The sequence below is a fragment of the Ostrea edulis genome, chromosome 6 (genome assembly GCF_947568905.1).
Source record: "Ostrea edulis chromosome 6, xbOstEdul1.1, whole genome shotgun sequence".
In the NCBI taxonomy this organism is placed as follows: Eukaryota; Metazoa; Mollusca; class Bivalvia; order Ostreida; family Ostreidae; genus Ostrea; species Ostrea edulis.
Window position 1 is genome coordinate 77,750,265 of NC_079169.1, and position 7,312 is coordinate 77,757,576.

Consider the following 7,312-nt stretch of genomic DNA (forward strand, 5'->3'; position numbering starts at 1 on the left):
AAAGTTAAAAACTCTCGTTTTAACGTAAAAATTAATACTTTTTGATGGCCTATACAAAAAAATATCGAGTCTCCTCCTTCGGTCTTCAGACGCATGCGCATAGACAGTAAACAGTGCAGCATGTCGTCAAGTGAGTGCAGTGGATATCGATAGATCCAGAATTTTGAAAGATTCTATGAGAAAAGAGGTAAAAATAAAATGAGACAAAACTCATACGTGAAATAAAATTTACCTTGGGATCAGTATGACCGTTGGAAAACGAAAAGCTAGGAGAAACGATTGTAACTCAGTGGCGGATCTAGGATTTCCGAAGGGGGATGTGAAAGTCAAATATTAGCCAAAGTAATCGGCCATTCTGGGTGCAAAATTTGGAGTTTCACTCACAATTTGTGGTTAAAAAGGAGAGGGGGATCCTGGCCCCCCTAAATCTGCTATTAGGACTAGCCGCGAAGAACTGCTTTAAAAGTGTTATTTTTATCTGAACACGACAGGTGTTAACCAGTTGTAAAAACATCGGTCAATAAGAACATAGGTGGGTTTCTGTTGAATTATGATTTATATAATTACTTATTATAATGAGCAGGAAATAATCTAGCTTATACTTGAAAGGTGAGTGTGGTCCCCTTGAAGGGGATTCCTACACAACACCTTTGCTGTCATTCAAAACCACGTGATGTAAATAAGCATTCAAAAGTCCGAGTCAGCATGAAGAAACCTTTGAATTCCGGACGATCTTCAAAGCGCAGTTGAGAGTAAATTAATGCATCCAATTGTTCAAAATTGTCAGTATCGATATGATTTTTATCATTTTATCAATACGTGTTTTTAAAAACACTTTATTAAAATGTGGGAAATGAGCTGTAGTGTCTCTTTAAACATCTATAATTCAAATGATGATAATAATTATATCAAAAGAAAACCATTGTAAAGTACTATGCAACCCTGTCAATGCTGTTCATGCTAGAAGGTTCTGTCGATTCTTATTTGAATGTTTTGAATTGCACAAGAAAAGTTGAGTGCTATAATTATATTACTAATATCATATATACAATACTAAATTGCATCCATACAGTTTAATGCGTCACATGTACATGTGGGGTATGTATGTGTATATATATATGTATGTATATATATGTATATGTATGTATGTATATGTATGTGTGTATATGTATGTGTGTGTATATGTATATATATGTATGTGTGTATATGTATGTGTGTATATGTATGTGTGTATATGTATGTGTGTATATGTATGTGTGTATATGTATGTGTGTATATGTATGTGTGTATATGTATGTGTGTGTATGTATGTATATGTATGTGTGTATATGTATGTGTGTGTATATGTATATATATGTATGTGTGTATATGTATGTGTGTGTATATGTATGTATATGTATGTGTGTATATGTATGTGTGTGTATATGTATGTATATGTATGTGTGTATATGTATGTGTGTGTATGTGTGTATATGTATGTGTGTGTATGTGTGTATATGTATGTGTGTATATGTATATGTATGTATGTATATGTATGTGTGTGTATGTATGTGTATGTATGTATGTGTATGTATATGTATGTGTGTGTATGTGTGTATATGTATGTATGTATATGTATGTATATGTATGTGTGTGTATGTATGTATATGTATGTATGTATATGTATGTATATGTATGTGTGTATGTGTGTATATGTATGTATATGTATGTATATGTATGTGTGTATATGTATGTGTGTGTATGTGTGTATATGTATGTGTGTGTATGTGTGTATATGTGTGTATATGTATGTGTGTGTATGTATGTGTATGTATGTATGTGTATGTATATGTATGTGTGTATATGTATGTGTGTATATGTATGTATGTGTGTATATGTATGTGTGTGTATGTATATATATATATATATGTATATATATATATATATATATATATATATATATATATATATATATATATATATATATATATTCAAATATGTATATGAACTGTTTTACTTGGTGTATTATCATATATCTCATATTGTTTAACGTGATTGTATGTCAACATGTTTGGTGAATCAATAAATTGAAATTGAAAATTGAAAACGAGTCCTAATAATTCAAAATTTTCTCAGGGGCGAGCAGGAGGGGGCGATCCCTTCCCACACCGACCCCCTCCCACACCGCGCCTCGTTGAAACCTTCAGTTTCATCTTTTGAGCCTACACATCGAAATAGTCCTAGCTACGCCCCTGGCAGGAGACAGTGCTATAGAACAAATTATTTCATTCAGTGGTGAAATATCCACTTCCACCGCAAACAACATTTATACAATTAGCCTATGAATAAAAAATAACAAATGTACAAAGTGTTCTCAAGTGAATATGGCGGTATACTGGAACGATTAGTTTAATTCAATATAACTATTATCATTATCATTGTTATTACAGTCTACTTCATTACTATACATTTAGGAAATAACCATTACATGTGGATGCGATGCGCCATGCCATCTCCTTCTCTCGCGTAACAATTTTATTCGTACTCGATGTTAACCATCAGTTAGGATTCCACGTATCTTTAAAACAATATTTCAATGTACACCTTTCACTATTTTGTCTTTCTGGACAATAGGCCTATTTATAAACACCTCATAAATTAATTATTGACAGTGGCGGATTTAAGGGGGGCCCCCGCCCCCCGCCCCCCCCCCCCCCCGCCCCCCGCCCCCCCCCCCCCTCTAAAATTTTCAATTTTAAGGTGAATCGTGATCTCATGTTTAGAAAAATGTAAACGATAAAAGAAGCAAGAATTTCTCTCACTCTCAAAGAAATAAATGACAAAATCTTTTGATTTACTGAATTACTTTTTTTGGGGGGGGGGGATTACTTACATCCCCCCCCCCCCATAAATTTTCAATTTTAAGGTGAATCGTGATCTCTTGTTTAGAAAAATGTAAACGATAAAAGAAGCAAGAATTTCTCTCACTCTCAAAGAAATGAATGACAAAATATTTTGATTTACCGAATTACTTTTGGGGGAGGGGAGAGAATTGCTTACATTTTTTCCAAAAACCCTTAAAATTTGCGTCATCTTATTAATTTCACCTTATTAAAAATGACAAAAAATAGGGAAAATGAGTCCATGTACACAGGCGACATATTTCAAGCCCTATAAAATCTGTAAAATCCAGGAGCTTCCGCGGGCTTTGCCCTGGACCCACTCAAGTCGGTCCCCAGACCCCCTGCCTCATAAGATTGCGCCCCCCAACCGCAATTCCTGTATCTGCCCCTGATTGAAGTTGGTACATTCTGTAGATATTCTGGTATTACTAGGAATGAACGAATTTGTAACAGATGCAACTCCGGTTCATTAGTATAGGTATAATATAATGAGATTCATTTTTTGATTAAATGTGAAAAGTTTGTGGACGATCATGAGAAAAAATCTGTTTGTGGTGCTATAGAAAAAACAGTAAAGAATTTTACTAAACTTAATGATGAACAAAAATTCATTTACATATTATGTTCAGAAGAGCCATCTATTCTAGATATAACTGAAAAATTTATTCTGAACAATATATATGACACTGTATTTGCATGTAACTTTCTTTACTTATATAAGTATAAATACAATAGTTGATTTGTACTATAGTTTGGCGTGCTTTCTTTTGTTAAAAGTGTGGGATATCTGTACATAACCCACACTTTTCTTCAAACCCCGCCCACAAACGCGAAAAAACAACATCACTGGCCACTGTATGAGGTTCCCCCAGATCAAAATTGCCCATATCAAACACGGATAACTGACTCAGACTAAATTCTTCAAATTAATATAATATTTACACTCAGTCTCATTTGTAGCTTGAGACAAGATAATATCGTACATGGTTTCATCTCAAAGACTTTATATGTCCATATTCTTCTCCATGTTTGCGAACAAGTCGAGAAACACAGTAAGTCGAAATACTGGTATCATTTATAAAGAATTTATATAAGATCCAATTACGTGATAAGAACGCGTTCGAGAGATAAACTTGTTTTGTGAACAGCGGCGGCCAATCAGACTTGTATTTCTTTCATGGTTTCGCGCCATACAATCAAAATATGTATTACAGTGAAGAATATCAAATAGGATTTTTAAAGGAGTAACTACCATCATCAAGTAAATATGTTGTTAAATTTTTAAACAGAAAAATGCTCAAATATGGATTCTTAGAAGTTTAATTGTATTTAATTTCAACTCTTTGAAGCAAATACCGGTACTAGAAGTCGGAAAATGAGTAAATGTGAAATAATAATATAAAAACCAACAGTCCCAACATTTATATGCATTTAAAAAAAGTTTTTTAAAAGAATAATTAATGTTCATACATTTTTTTTGTGATAGGAAGTCATTTTGATAGAAATATATAGAGTACAAAGTGTAATGTACATGTAAAGACAAAAAATTGGCACAGTTTAATACAGTTTAGACTGTCACTACTTCGATCGTTCATCATTAGAATTTGACCGAAGATAAATTGTACAATAATTTATCAAGAAGGGAAACCGAAGATTATTTCAATACAGTCTCTTTGGTTAAATAACACCTCATACCAGAAAACACCAGCACATGACGAAAAGTTAGAAATTTACGCCCGGCGTCTTTTTTCTCCTGGTTATATATATATGTATATATAGTAGAAAAATAAGATTAAATTACAGTATGAAAGGCCAATAACAAATATACATCCAATTATTTTATAAAATGTATTTGAATGAAAAAGTGAAGATAACGAACAGTGATCAATCTCATAACTCCTATAAGCAATACAAAATAGATAGTTGGACAAACACTGACCCCTGGACACACCAGAGGTGAGATCAGGTGCCTAGGAGGAGTAAGCAACCCTTGTCGACAGGTCACACTCGCGGTGAGCCCTATATCCTAATCAGGTAAACGGAGTTATCCGTAGTCAAAATCAGTATGTGTCGTGTAGGAATTTCCTCGCCCCCTTTTGTACTGTTTTAGTGACCGAATTGTTTCTCATTTTAAGGGGTGTCCCACCCCCTGAAAAATCCTGGATCCGCGCACGTAACTCCCTATTAGTAAATATCACTCGTCGTGTTGGGTTTTTTTTCTAATGAAAGATTGATAAAATCTTGTCGCTTTGAAAGCTTTAACAAGCGTTACAACAACTTGGCCTGCGATAAGAATTTAGATGTCCAACGATATTTCAGGAACTAGTTTACCTTTGATTATTATAATTACTACCTGTAGATATATCAGTATATCATTCGTTTTTACTGCATAGCCTTTCTATAGTCAATTCGGCATCAATCTGATTCTTTCCACTGTCATGTGATTTATGATTAACATTTTAGAAGGAGAAAGATCAGGCCTCTTACATTTACTAGTCTATCATACAGTTGTGAAGACCTTGCCTTAATTAAAGGCCGGGAGTAACCTAGAAAATTTTACACCCCTACAGCAATTAAGCATATATGGCAAGAGGGCAGGGCTTAGCAGTGTTATCAGAATAAGCAGCAGTCTGATGCTTGACTCTACACGTGCTCTGTAGCAGACGATATTTTGAACAGGGAGACTGGCATGATTTATCAAAATAAACTAAAGTTTTCCCGCATTTTTCTACCACTCTGCTCGATCTGCGAGGCACTGAAAGGCTATGTTTTTACTTTAACAAAACTTCACCCTAGGAACTACAAAATGAATTCATCATTGTTTTATCCATGTCTTTTAAAACATGTAGTTTTTTTTAATAATATACACAAATATTGGTATATATGATATACTAATACTTATGATTTTCCTCTTGGTACCTTTCAATTATGAGAAGAATTTGGGGGGAAATTGTAGCTGTGCAATGGAGGACATGTGCATTGAAGGGTTATTAAGAAACATTTTGTCCATTATGATATTTGGAGACCTACTATCTGTGATTGTCTCTTTTGGCATTGTAATGTTCACACGTAAGAGTCCAGATTGAGAGTAATTTTAGAGTGATGGTTGATCAATTGGACATTTGTCATCATTGGTGAGAGACAATTAATGGGAGTTACACAACTGGCCTAGGAGATTGTTGCTTAATCAGACAAACATCGATATCATGCTTGACATTATTCGAGAAAAGGTACCAGCAATCCTGCAAAACTCTGAAACAGTGATCAGACTGAACAGTCCGAATGAGTTATTTTCATAAAGTTAACCAATTTTTTTAATGGAATGTGATTATATATAATTAAAAAATAAAATTTGGATTTACCAATGATATATGAGTAAGTACTTTTTTTCCACGTTATACAGTGATTTGATTACATGTTGCCTTTGGTGCAATCCCTCTTATCTAGAACTAGACAAGCATGCTCCTGCAATATGCGAGTCAACATCCGGTGTAAACAATAACAAAAGATAATCACACCCACAAACTGCCAATCTCTAGTTTGAAATACAAATTTAGCCCTGCTTCAGATTTTTGAGGCCAAAATTAAAACTTCATGAGAATTTATATCTAAAATAGATATGGCCAATATATGCACAGTTATGAGGGGAACAAGCATACCTATTTTAAAATTGCAGTACAACAGCTTAATCTTTATTTTTGCAAAATAAGTGCTGCAATCTGAATGTGACCAGAAAATTCATATATTCCACCATTTTCACCGATTGGCTGCTTTTATATCCAATTGCCGGCCTTTAAGAAATGTACATACAGAATATGAAATTTTGTATAGGTCAGATTTTTATCCAGGTCAAGGTCACAAGAACACATACCATTGTATCACATGCAAGGTATTTTCATAAAGAATGTATATATACAAAATATGAAAGTCCTAGCGTAAATAGTTCAAAAGATATTTTCAAAGATTTTTCTTATATATCAGCATATAACACTTTGGTCCCCTATTATGGCCCCAACCTACCTCTGGGGAACATGAAATGCACCAACTTGGATGCACTCTATATCAGGAAGCTTTCATGTAAAATTGACATTTTCAACTGGGGTTTTTTTTTTGGTGAAGGCTTTTAAAGATTTTCCCTAAATACTCGCATGCAAAACCTTGATCCCCTCTTGTGGCCAAACTCTATCCCCGGGACCATGATTTGAAGGGAAAAAAAGCACCTTGAATTTCAACTATAACAGGAAACTTTCATGTAAATTTGAACTTTTGTGACCCAGTGGTTCCTAAAAAGAAAATTTTAAAAGATTTCCCTATACATTTGTATTTAGCATGTAAAACTTTGGTCCCCTATTGTGGCCTCACTCTACTCCCGGGGGCCATGATTTTAACAAACTTGAATCTGCACTACGCAGGAAGCTTTCATGTAAATT